Genomic DNA, 13,614 nt, shown 5'->3' with positions numbered 1-13,614 from the left:
CCTGGACCTGGTGACTCTCTTTCCAACATGGACCTCACCTGGATCTGGTGACTCTGGTCCTCAGTTTGGCCTCACCTGGACCTGGTGTCTCTCGTCCCCACTTTGACCTAACTCAGAACTGCTGAATCTTGCCCCACCTAGGCCACACTCAAACCTGGTGACTCTTGTCCCCAGCTATGCCTCAATTCGATCTGATGAATCTGGTCCTCACGTGGGCCTCACATGGACCTGGGACTCAGCTGGACAGAGTGGCTCTGGTTCCCACAAGGGGTTCACCTGATACTGGTGACTGTGTTCTTATCCTATGCCTCACCAGGACCTAGTCATTCTGTTCCCCATCTGGGCCTGCATGGCCCTAGTGACACTGATCCTCACCCAGGCATCATTGGGACCTGGATACTCTATTCCACACCTGAGCCTCACTTTGACCAGGGACCTCTGGTCCCACTCTGGGCCTCAAACTAAACTGGTTACCCTGTTTCCCCCTCTGGTACTCACCCTTACATGGTGACTCTGGTCACCCCTTGGATTTCACTTGGGCCTGGTGAATCTGGTCCTTAGCTGGTCCGCACCTGGATGTTGTGACTGATCGCCACCTGGGTCTCACCTGGACTTGGTGAATCCTGTTGCCACCTTGGCCTCACCTGAACCTTGTGACTGTGGTCCTACCTGGACCTTACCTGGATCTGGTGGCTCTAGTTCCCATATGGGGTTCTCCTCCACCTGGTTCCTTGCTCTCCATCTGGCCTCACTTGGAAAACAATGACTCTGATCCACATTTGGGCCTCTCCTGGATCTGTTGACTCTGGTCCTTACCTGGGCATCATTGGGACCTGGATACTCTCTTATATACCTGGGCCTTACCTGGACCTTGTGACTGTGGTCCCACGTGGGCCTCACCTGGACGAGGTGACTGGTTCCCACCGGGCCCTCACCTGGACCTGGTGACTCAGGTCCTCATATGGGCATCATGGGACCTGGTTTCTCAGTTCCACATCGGGGCCTCACCTGGACCTAGTGATTCTCGTCCCCCTCTGGGCCTCTCCGTGACGTGGTGACTCTGGTCCCCACCTGGATATCACCAGAACCGGGTGACTCTGGTCCCTCTCTGGGTCTCACCCGGAGCTGGGGACACCGGTCCTAAACAGGGCCTCAACAGGACCTATTGAATCTACTCCTCACTTTGGCCTCGTCTGGACCTTGTGACACTTTTCCCACCTGGCATGAATGGGACATGGATATTCTGTTCCCCACCTGGGCCTCACCTGGACATGGTAACTTTTCTCCACACTTTGGCCTCAACTGGTGCTGATGACTCTGGTCCCCCGACCTAGGCCTCAATCTGGACCTGGTGACTGTGGTCCCCACCTGGGTCTCACCTGGACATGGTGAGTCGGATCCCCACCTGGTCCTCACCTGTAACTGGTGATTCTCGTTTCCACATGGACATCATGTGGAACTGGTAGCTGCAGTGTTTCTAGCTTCTCATGTACCTCGTGACTCTGGTCCCCACCAGGGCCTCACCGGGACCTGGTGAGTGTGGTTGCCACCTGCACCTCACCTGGACCTGGTGATTCTTGTCTGCACCCGACACTACCCTGATCTGGTGACTGTGGTCCCCACTTGGGCTTCACATGGATTTGGGGACTCCGGTCCCCACCTGAGCCTCACCTGGCCTTGTTGACCAAGGTCTACAATGGGGAAAAATAGGGACTTAGTGACTGTGTTCCACAACTGGACTTCACCTGGACCAGGTGACTCTGGTCCCCCTCTGGGTCTCACCGTGCCCTAGTTTCTGTGAAGCCCACTTTGGCCTGACTTGGACCTGCTGACCCTGGTTGCCACCTGCACCTGACCTCGAGTTGTTGACTCTGATTCTTTCAAGGGCCTCCCCTGTACCTGGTGTTCCTGGTCCCCACCTGGGCCTCACCTGGACCTGGTGACTCTTGTCACCACCGGGGACTCACCGGGACCTGCTTACTGTGTTCCACACCTGTGTCCCAAGTAGACCTGTTGACCATGGTCCCCAGGCGGGACTCACATGGACCTGTTGCCTCTGATCCCCACCGGGGCCTCACGTGTACATGGTACCTCTGTCCTCACCTGGGCCTCATCTGGATCTGGTGACTCTGGTCCCTACCTGGACTTCACCTGGATCTGGTGACTCTGGTCCCCACCTGGACCTCTCTTGGACCTGGTGACTCTCTTTCCAACATGGTTCTTCCCTGGATTTGTTGATTCTGTTCCTCAGTTTGGCCTCCCCTGGACCTGGTGTCTTTCGTTCCCTCTTTGACCTAACTCAGAACTGCTGAATCTTGCCCCACCTACGCCGCACCCAGACCTGGTGACTCTTGTCCCCAACTATGCCTCAATTCGACCTGATGAATCTGGTCCTGACGTGGGCCTCACATGGACCTGGGACTCAGCTGGGTAGAGTGGCTCTGGTTCCCACAAGTGGCTCACCTGATACTGCTGACTCTGGTCTTATTCTATGCCTCACTAGGACCTAGTGATTCTGTTCCCCATCTGGGCCTGCATGGCCCTAGAGACTCTGGTCCTCACCCAGGCATCTTTGGGACCTGGATACTCTATTCCACATCTGGGCCTCACTTTGACCAGGGACCTCTTGTCCCATTCTCGGCCTCTAACTAAACTGGTTACTCTGATTCTCCCTCTGGGCCTCACCGTTACCTGGTCTCTCTGGTCACCCCTTTGAGATTCACATGGGCCTGGTGATTCTGGTCCTTAGCTGATCCGCACCTGGATCTGGTGATTGGTCGCCACCTGGGACTCACCGGGACTTGGTGAATCCTGTTGCCACCTGCGCCTCACCTGGACTTTGTGACTGTGGTCCCACCTGGACCTCACCTGGATCTGGTGGCTCTGGTTCCCATATGGGGCTCTTTGGACCTGGTTCCTGTGGTCTCCATCTGGCCTCCCCTGGAACACAATGACTCTGATCCATATTTGGGCCTCTCCTGGACCTGTTGACTCTGGACCTTACCTGGGCATCATTGGGACCTGGATACTCTCTTATATACCTGGGCCTCACCTGGAACTAGTGACTGTGGTCCCACCTGGGCCTCACCTGGACGAGGTGACTGGTTCCCACAGGGACCTCCCCTGGGCTTGGTGACTCAGGTCCTCATATGTGCATCATGGGACCTGTTTTCTCAGTTCCACATCGGGGCCTCACCTGGACCTAGTGATTCTCGTTCCCCTCTGGGCCTCATCCTGACGTGGTGACTCTGGTCCGCACCTGACTCACACCAGAACCGGGTGACTCTGGTCCCCCTCTGGGAATCACCCAGAGCTGGGGACACTGATACTCAACTGGGCCTCAACAGGACCTGGTGAATCTACTCCTCACTTAGGCCTCGTCTGGACCTTGTGACTCTTTTCCACCTGGCATCTATGGGACATTTTTACTCTGTTCCCCACCTGGGCCTCACTTGGACATGATAACTTTGCTCCATACTTTGGACTCAACTCGTCCTGATGACTCTGGTCCCCCCACCTAGGCCTCAATCTGGACGTGGAGACTGTCATCCACACCTGGGTCTCACCTGGACCTTGTGACTCTCGTTCCCACATGAATCACACCTGGACCAGGTGACTGTGGTGTACTTGTAGACTCACTTTTACCTGGAAACTCTGGCCCCACTAGGGCCTCACCTGGATCTGGTGACTCTGGCCTGCTGGTTGGCCTCACCTGGACTTGGTTAGTGGGATGCCACCTGGTCCTCACCCATACCTGGTGACTCAGGTCCCCACGTGGGCCTCTTCGACCTGGTGAATCTGGCCCTTACCTGGTCTTCTCCCAGACCCTGGGAATCTTGTCACAACCTGGGCCTCACCTTGACCTGGTGAATCTGGTCCCCATCGGGGCCTAATCCAGTCCTGGTGACTATGTTCCCCACCTGGACGTGTTTGCTCTGGACTCTTTCTTGCCCTCACCTTGAACTGGTGACTCTGATCCTATCTGTGCCTCACCCAGACCTGGTGACTCTCGTCCTCACCTGGGCATCATTGGTACCTGGTTACTCTATTCTACACCTGAGCCTCACCTGGACATGATGTCTCTGGGACCTCTCTGGGCCTCACCCTGACCTTGTGATCTGGTCCCCATCTGGATGTCACCTGGACCAGGTGATTCTGGAACCCCTCTAGGCCTCAACCAGTTCTGGTGACTCTTGTCCTCAACTGGGCCTCACCTGGACCTAGGGAATATGCTCCATCTGGGCCTCATTTGGACCTGGTGACTCTGGTCCCTACATGGGCAACATCGGGACATGGTTCCCATAATGGTCTGCAGGTTGGCCTCCTCTTGACCTGGTAACTCTGGTCCCTATCTGGGCATCATCGGGACACGGTTCCTCTGCATGCCCTGCAGGTTGGTGTCACCTGGACCTCGTACCTCTGGTCCCTACCTGGGCATCATCGGGACACGGTTCCTCTGCATGGCCTGCAGGTTGGCCTCACCTAGACCTGGTGAGTGGGCTTGTCACCTGGGACTCACCCATACCTGGTGACACAGGTCTCACGTGGGCCTCACTTGGACCTCGTGAATCTGGTCCTTACCTGGTCCTCACCCGGAACTGGTAACCCTTGTCACCACCTGGGAATCACCTGGACCTGGTGAATCTGATCCCCATCTGCGCCTCACCCATTCCTGGTGACTTTGATCCCCACCTGGACCTGATTGCTGTGGACTCCTTCTTGGCCTCAACTGGAACTTGTGACTCTGCTCCTAATTGGGCCTCACCCAGATCAGGTGACTCTGGCCCTCACATGTGGACCATTATGACCTGGATACTCTGTTCCACACCTGAACCTCACCTGTACATGATGATTCTGGATGCCCTCTGGGCCTCACCCTGACATTGTGACTCTGGTCCCCATCTGGATGTCCCCTAGACCAGGTGAATCTGGTACCCCTCTAGGCATCAACTAGACCTGGTGACTCTGGTCCTCATCTGGGCCTCACCTGGACCTAGTGAATATTCTCCCCACCTGCGCCTCACTGGACCTGGTGACTCTGATTCTACCTGGGCATCATTGGGACATGGTTACTGTATTACCCACTGGGAGTGACCTGATCCTGGTAACTCTGGTCCTGACTTTGGCCTCTTCTGTACCAGGTGACTCTGGCTCCACCTGGGCCTCACCTGTACCTGGTGACTCTGATCCTATGCATGGGCTCACCTGACCTGGTGACTGTGGTTCCCATCGAGACCTCACCTGGACCTCATGTCTCCGGTTACACCTGGGCCTCACCAGGACCTGGTGTCTCTGGTACCCACCTGGGTAGCATCAGGATATGGTTACACTGTTCACTAACACTCATCCAGCCGGACCTAATAACTCTGGTCTTCACCTGGGGCACACGAAGACATGGTGACACTGGTTCCCACCTGGGTCTCACCTGGACATGGTGACTCGGATCCCCACCTGCTCCTCACCTGTAACTTGTAATTCTCGTTCCCACATGGACATCATGTGGACCTGGTGGCTGCAGTGTTACTAGCTTCTCATGTACCTCGTGACTCTGGTCCCCACCGGGGCCTCACCGGGACTTGGTGAGTGTGGTTGCCACCTGCACGTCACCAGGACCTGGTGATTCTGGTGTCCACCTGAGACTACCCTGGATCTGGTGACTGTGGTCCCCACCGGGGCTTCACCTGAATTTGGGGACTCCGGTCCCTATCTGGGCCTCACCTGGCCCTGTTGACCATGGTCCTCAACTGTGCAGAATTGGGACCCGGTGACTGTATTCCACAACTGGATCTCACCTGGACAAGGTGACTCTGGTCCCCCTCTGGGTCTCACTTTGCCCTAGTGACTGTGAACCCCACTTTGGCCTGACTTGGACCTGCTGACCCTGGTTGCCACCTGCGCCTGACCTCAAACTGTTGACTCTGGTTCTCTCAAGGGCCTCCCCTGTACCTGGTGATCCTGGTCCCCAATTGGTCCTCAACTGGACGTGGTGACTCTTCTCACCACCGGGGACTCACCTGGACATGATTACTTTGTTCCACACCTGGGCCTCACGTAGACCTGTTGACGATGGTCCCCAAGCCGGCCTCACGTGGACCTGTTGCCTCTGATCCCCACCGGGGCTCACGTGTATCTGGTAACTTAGATCCTCACCTGGGCCTCATCTGGACCTAGTGACTCTGGTCCCCACCTGGGCTTCACCTGGATCTGGTGACGCTGGTCCCCACCTGGACTTCACCTGGATCTGGTGACTCTGGTCCCCACCTGGACCTCTACTGGACCTGGTGACTCTCTTTCCAACATGAACCTCACCTGGATCTGGTGACTCTGGTCCTCAGTTTGGCATCACTTGGACTGGTGTCTCTCGTCCCCACTTTGACCTAACTCAGAACTGCTGAATCTTGCCCCACCTAGGCCGCACAGAGACCTGGTGAGTCTTGTCCCCAGCTATGCCTCAATTCAACCTGATGAATCTGGTCCTGACGTGGGGCTCACATGGACCTAGGACTCAGCTGGATAGAGTGGCTCTGGTTCCCACAAGGGGCACACCTGATACTGGTGATTTTGGTCTTATTCTATGCCTCACCAGGACCTAGTGATTTTGTTCCCCATCTGGACCTGCATGGCCCTAGTACTCTGGCCCTCACCCAGGCATCATTGGGACCTGGATACTCTATTCCACATCTGGGCCTCACTTTGACCAGGGACCTCTGGTCCTATTCTGGGCCTCAAACTGAACTGGTTACTCTGGTTCCCCTCTGGGCCTCACCCTTACCTGGTGACTCTGGTCACCCCTTGGGCTTCACTTGGGCCTGGTGAATCTGGTCCTTAGCTGCTCCGCATCTGGATCTGGTGACTGGTGGCCACCTGGGCCTCACCTGGACTTGGTGAATCCTGTTGCCACTTGCGCCTCACCTGGACCTTCTGACTGTGGTCCCAACTGGACCTCACCTGGATCTGGTGGCTGTGGTTCCCATATGGGGCTCTCCTGGACCTTGTTCCTGTGGTCTCCATCTGGCCTCACCTGGAACACAATGACTCTGATCTATATATGGTCCTCTCGTGGACCCGTTGACTCTGGTCCTTACCTGGTCATCATTGGGACCTGGATACTCTCTATATACCTGGGCCTCACCTGGACCTGGTGACTGTGGTCCCACCTGGGCCTCTCCTGGACGAGGTGACTGGTTCCCACAGGGACCTCACCTGGACCTGGTGACTCAGGTCCTCATATGGGCATCATGGGACCAGGGTTCTCAGTTCCCCATCGGGGTCTCATCTGTACCTAGTGATTCTCGTCCCCCTCTGTGCCTCACCCTGATATGGTGACTCTGCTCCCCACCTGGATGTCACCAGAACCGCGTGACACTGGTCACCCTCTGGGAGTCACCCGGAGCTGGGGACACTGGTCCTCAACTGGGCCTCAACAGGACCTGGTGCATCTGTCCTCACTAAGGCCTCGTCTGGACCTTGTGAATCTTTTCCCACCTGGCATCAATGGGACATGGTTACTCTTCCCACCTGGGCCTCACATGGACATGATAACTTTGCTCCACACTTTGGCCTCAACTGGTCCTGATGATTCTGGTCCCCCGACCTAGGCCTCAATCTGGACCTGGTGACTGTGGTCCCCACCTGGGTCTCACCTGGACCTGGTGACTCTCGTTCCCACATGAACCACACCAGGTCCTGGTGACTGGGTTGTTCTTGTAGAATCACTTTTAATTGGTGACTCCAGTCCCCACTAGGGCCTCACGTGAATCGGGTGACTTGGCCTGCAGGTTGGCCTCACATGGACCTGGTTAGTGGGGATGCCACTTGGGTCTCACCCATACTTGGTGACTCACGTCTCCACCTGTGCCTCTTGGACCTGGTGAATCTGGTCCTTACCTTGTCCTCTCCCAGACCCGGGGACTCTGGTCACCACCTGGGCCTCACCTGGACCTGGTGATTCCGGTCCCCATCTGGGCCTCACTCAGTCCTGGTGACTTTTTTCCCCACCTTGACCTGATTGCTGTGGACTCTTTCATGGCCTCACCTGGACCTGGTGACTCTGATCCTATCTGCTTGTCACCCAGACCTGGTGAATCTGGTCCTCACCTGGGCATCATTGGTACCTGGTGACTCTGTTCCACACCTGAGCCTCACCTGGACATGAGGCTCTGGACTCTGGAACAACTCTGGGCCTAACCCTGACCTGGTGACTCTGGTCTCCATCTGGATGTCACATGGACCAGGTGATTCTGGTACCCCTCTCGGCCTCAACCAGTTCTGGTGACTCTGGTCCTCAACTGGGCCTCACCTGGACCTAGTGAATATGCTCCATCTGGGCCTCATTTGGACCTGGTGACTCTGGTCCCTACCTGGGCATCATCGGGACATGGATCCACTGCATGGCCTATAGGTTGGCCTCAGCTGGACCTGGTAACTCTGGTCCCTACCTGGGCATCATCGGGACACGGTTCCTCTGCATGGCCTCCAGGTTGGCCTCACCTGGATCTAGTGAGTGGGGTTGCCACCTGGGGCTCACCCATACCTGGTGACACAGGTCTCCACGTGGGCCTCACTTGGACGTGGTGAATCTGGTCCTTACCTGGTCCTCACCCGGAACTCCTAACTCGGGTCACCACCTGGGAATCACATGAACCTGGTTAATCTGGTCCCCATCTGGTCCTCATCCAGTCCTGGTGACTTTGTCACCCCACCTGGACCTGATTGCTGTGGACTCCTTCTTGGCCTCACCTGGAACTGGTGACTCTGATCCTTACTGGGCCTCACCCAGATCTGGTGACTCTGGTCCTCACCTATGGACCATTAGGACCTGGATACTCTGTTCCACACCTGAGCCTCACCTGGACATGATGACTCTGGATCCCCTCTGGGCCTCACCCTGACATGATGACTCTGGTCCCCATCAGGATGTCACCTAGACTAGGTGAATCTGGTATCCCTCTAGGACTCAACTTGACCTGGTGACTCTGGTCCTGAACTGGGCCTCACGGGGACCTAGTGAACATGCTCCCCACCTGCGCCTCATCTGGATCTGGTGACTCTGGTTCTACATGGGAATCACTGGGACCTGGATACTCTCTTATATACCTGGGCCTCACCTGGACCTGGTGACTGTGGTCCCACCTGGGCCTCACCTGGACGAGGTGACTGGTTCCCACAGGGACCTCACCTGGACCTGGTGACTCAGGTCCTCATATGGGCATCATGGGACCTTGTTTCTCAGTTCCACATCGGGGCCTCACCTGGACGGCTCTGACTCCGGTCCCCACCTGGATATCACCAGGACCGGGAGACTCTGGTCCCCCTCTGGGAATCACCCGGGGCTGTCGACACTTGTCCTCAGCTGGGCCTAAACAGGACCAGGTGAATCTACTCCTCACTTAGGCCTCGTCTGAACCTTGTGACTCTTTTCCCACCTGGCATCAATGGGACATGGTTACTCTGTTTCCCACCTGGTCTCACCTGGACATGATTACTTTGCTCCACACTTTGGCATCAACAAGTCCTGATGACTCTGGTCCCCCTACCTAGTCCTCAATCTGGACCCGGGGACTATGGTCCCCACCTGGGTCTCACCTGGACCTGGTGAATCTCGTTCCCACATGAACCACACCTGGACCAGGTGACTGTGGTGTTCTTGTAGACTCACATTTACCTGGTGACTCCGGTCCCCACTAGGGCCTCGCCTGGATCTGGTGACTCTGGCCTACAGGTTGGCCTCACCTGGACCTGGTGAGTGGGTTGCCTCTAGGGCCTCACCCATACCTGGTGACACAGGTCCCCATGTGAGCCTCTTGGACCTGGTGAATCTGGTCCTTACCTGGTCCTCTCCCAGACCCGATGACTCTGGTCACCACCTGGGCCTCACCTGGATCTGGTGAATCTGGTCCCAATCTGGGCCTCACCCATTCTTGATGACTTTGTTCCACACCTTGACCTGATTGCTGTGGACTCTTTCTTGGCCTCACCTGGAACTGGTGACTCTGATCCTAATTGCGCGTCACCCAGACCTGTTGACTCTGGTCCTTACCTGGGCATCATTCGTACCTGCTGACTCTGTTCCACACCTGAGCCTCACCTGGTCATGATGACTCTGGAACTTCTCTGGGCCTCACCCTGACCTGGTGACTCTGGTCCCCATTAGGACGTAACCTGGACTGGGTGATTCTGGTTCCCATCTAGGCCTCAAGCAGATCTGGTGATTCTGGTCCTCAACTGGGCCTCACGTGGACTTAGTGAATATGCTCCATCTTGGCCTCATTTGGACCTGGTGACTCGGGTCCCTAACTAGGCATCATCGGGACATGGTTCTGCGCATCACCTGCAGGTTGGCCTCACCTGAACCTGGTGAGTGGGATTGCCACCTGTGGCTCACCCATACCTGGTGACTCAGGTCCCCACGTGGGCCTCTTGGACCTGGTGAATCTGGTCCTTACCTCGTCTTCTCCCAACCTGGGGACTCTGGTCATCAACTGGGCCTCACCTGGAGAAGGGAAACTGGTCCCCATCTGGGCCTCACCCAGTCCTGGTGACTTTGTTCCCCACCTGGAACTGATTGCTGTGGACTCTTTCTTTGCCTCACCTGCAACTGGTGACTCTGATCCTATCTGCGCGTCACCCAGATCTGTTGATTCTGGTCCTCATGTGGGCATCTTGGTACCTGGTGACTCAGTTCCACACCTGAGCCTAACCTGGACATGATGACTCTGGAACCTCTCAGGGCCTCACCCTGTCCTGGTGACTCTGGTCCCCATCTGGATGTCACCTGGACCAGGTGATTTTGGTCCCCCTCTGAGCTTCAACCAGATCTGGTGACTCTGGTCCTCAACTGGGCCTCACCTGGACCTAGTGAATATGCTCCATCTGGGCCTCATTTGGACCTGGTGACTCTGGTCCCTCCCTCGGCATCATCGGTACATGGTTCCACTGCATGGCCTGCAGGTTGACATCACCTGGACCTGGTAACTCTGGTTCCTACATGGGCATCATCGGGACACGGTTCCTCTGCATGGCGTGAAAGATGGCCTCTCCTGGACCTGGTGAGTGTGGTTGCCACCTGTGCCTCACCCGTACCTGGGGACACAGGCCCCTCGTCGGCCTCTTGGACCTGGTGAATCTGGTCCTTACCTGGTCGTCTCCCATACCCGGGGTCTCTGGTCACCCCCTGGGCCTCACCTGGACCTGGTCAATCTGGTCCCCATCTGAGCATCACCCAGTCCTGGTGACTTTGTTCCCCACCTGGATGATTGCTGTGGACAATTTCTTGGCCTCACCTTGAACTGGTGACTCTGATCCTATCTGCGCATTACCCAGAACTGGTGACTCTGGTCCTCACCTGGGCATCTTTGGTACCTGGTGACTCTGTTCCACACCTGAGCCTCACCTGGACATGTTAACTCTGGAACCTCTCTGGGCCTCATCCTGACCTGGTGACTCTGGTCCCCATCCGGATGTCACCTGGACCAGGTGATTCTGGTACCCCTCTAGGCCTCAACCAGGTCTTGTGACTCTGGTACTCCACTGCACCTCACCTGGACCTAGTAAATATGCTCCATCTGGGTCTAATTGGACCTGGTGATTCTGATCCCAACCTCGGCATCATCGGGACATGGTTTTACTGCTTGGCCTGCAGGTTCGCCTCACCTGGACCTGTTAAATCTCGTCCCTACCTGGGCATCATCGGGACATGGTACCTCTGCATGGCCTGCAGGTTCGCCTCACCTGGACCTGGTGAGTGGGGTTGCCACCTGGGCCTCGCCCATGCCTGGTGACACAGGTCCACACGTGGGCCTCACTTGGACCTGCTGAATCTGGACCTTACCTGGTCCTCACCCGGAACTTTTAACTCAGGTCACCACCTGGGAATCACCTGGACCTGGTGACTCTCGTTCCCACATGAACCACACCTGGACCTGGTGACTGTGGTGTTCTTGTAGACTCACATTTACCTGGTGACTCCGGTACCCACTAGGGCCTCACCTGGATCTGGTGACTCTGTCCTGCATGTTGACCTCACCTGGACCTGGTGAGTAGGGTTTGCCACCAGGGCCTCACCCATACCTGGTGACTCAGGTCCCCACGTGGGCCTCTTGGACCTGGTGAATCTGGTCCTTACCTGGTCCTCTCCCAGACCCGGGGAATCTGGTCACCACCTTGGCCTATCCTGGGCCTGGTGAATCTGGTCTCCATCTGGGCCTCACACAGTCCTGGTGACTTTGTTCCCCACTTGGACCTGATTCCTGTGGACTCTTTTTGCCTCACCTGGAACTGGTGTCTCTGATCCTATCTGCGCGTCACCCAGATTTGGTGACTCTGGAACTCACCTGGGCATCACTGGTACCTGATTACTCTGTTCCACACCTGAGCCTCACCTGGACATGATGACTCTGGAACCTCTCTGGGCCTCACCCTGACCTGGAGACTCTGGTCCCCATCTGGATGTCACCTGGACCAGGTGATTCTGGTACCCCTCTAGGCCTCAACCAGATCTGGTGACTCTGGTCCTCAAATGGGCCTCACCTGGACGTAGTGAATATACTCGTCTGGGCATCATTTGGACCTGGTGACTCTGGTCCATACCTGGGCATCATCGGGACATGGTTCCACTGCATGGCCTGCAGGTTGGCCTCACCTGGACCTGGTAACACTGGTCCCTACCTGGGCTTCATCGGGACATGGTTCCTCTGCATGGCCTGCAGGTTGGCCTCACCTGGACCTGGTGAGTGGTTTTGCCACCTGGGCCTCACCCATACTTGGTGACACAGGTCCCACGTGGGCCTCCCTTGGACCTGGTGAATCTGGTCCTTACCTGGTCCTCACTCAGAACTGGTAACTCTGGTCACATCCTGGGAATCACCTGGACCGGGTGAATGTGGTCCCCATCTGGGCCTCCCCCAGTCCTGGTGACTTTGTTCCCCACCTGGACCTGATTGCTGTGGACTACTTCTTGGCCTCACCTGGAACTGGTGACTCTCATCCTAACTGGGCCTAGCTCAATCTCCTGACTCTGGTCCTCCCCTGTAGACCACTATGGACAGGATACTCTGTACCACACCTGAGCCTCTCCTGGACTTGATGACTCTGGATCCACTCTGGGCCTCACCCTGACGTGGTAACTCTGGTCTCCATGTGGATGTCACCTAGACCAGGTGAATCTGGTACTCCACTAGGCCTCAGTTAGACCTGGTGACTCTGGTCCTCACATGGGCCTCACCGGGACCTAGTGAATATACTCCCCAACTGTGCCTCATCTGGACCTGTTGACTCTGGTTCTACCTGGGCATCATCGGGACATGGTTACTGTATTCCCCACTGAGACTGACCTGATCCTGGTAACTCTAGTCCTGATTTGGCCTCTTTTTTACCAGGTGACTCTGGATCCACCTTGGGTTCACCGGTAACTGGTGACTCTGATCCTAAGCATGGCCTCACCTGACCTGGTGACTGTGGTTCCCATCGGGACCTCACCTGGACCTCATGTCTCTGGTCCCACCTGGGCCTCACCAGGACCTGGTGTCTCTGGTACCCACCTTGGTAGCATCAGGATACGGTTACACTGTTCACTAACAGTGACCCAGCGGGACCTATTAACTCTGGTCTTCACTT

This window comes from Canis aureus, chromosome 31 (genome assembly GCF_053574225.1).
Source record: "Canis aureus isolate CA01 chromosome 31, VMU_Caureus_v.1.0, whole genome shotgun sequence".
In the NCBI taxonomy this organism is placed as follows: Eukaryota; Metazoa; Chordata; class Mammalia; order Carnivora; family Canidae; genus Canis; species Canis aureus.
This window is presented reverse-complemented; position numbering follows the sequence as displayed.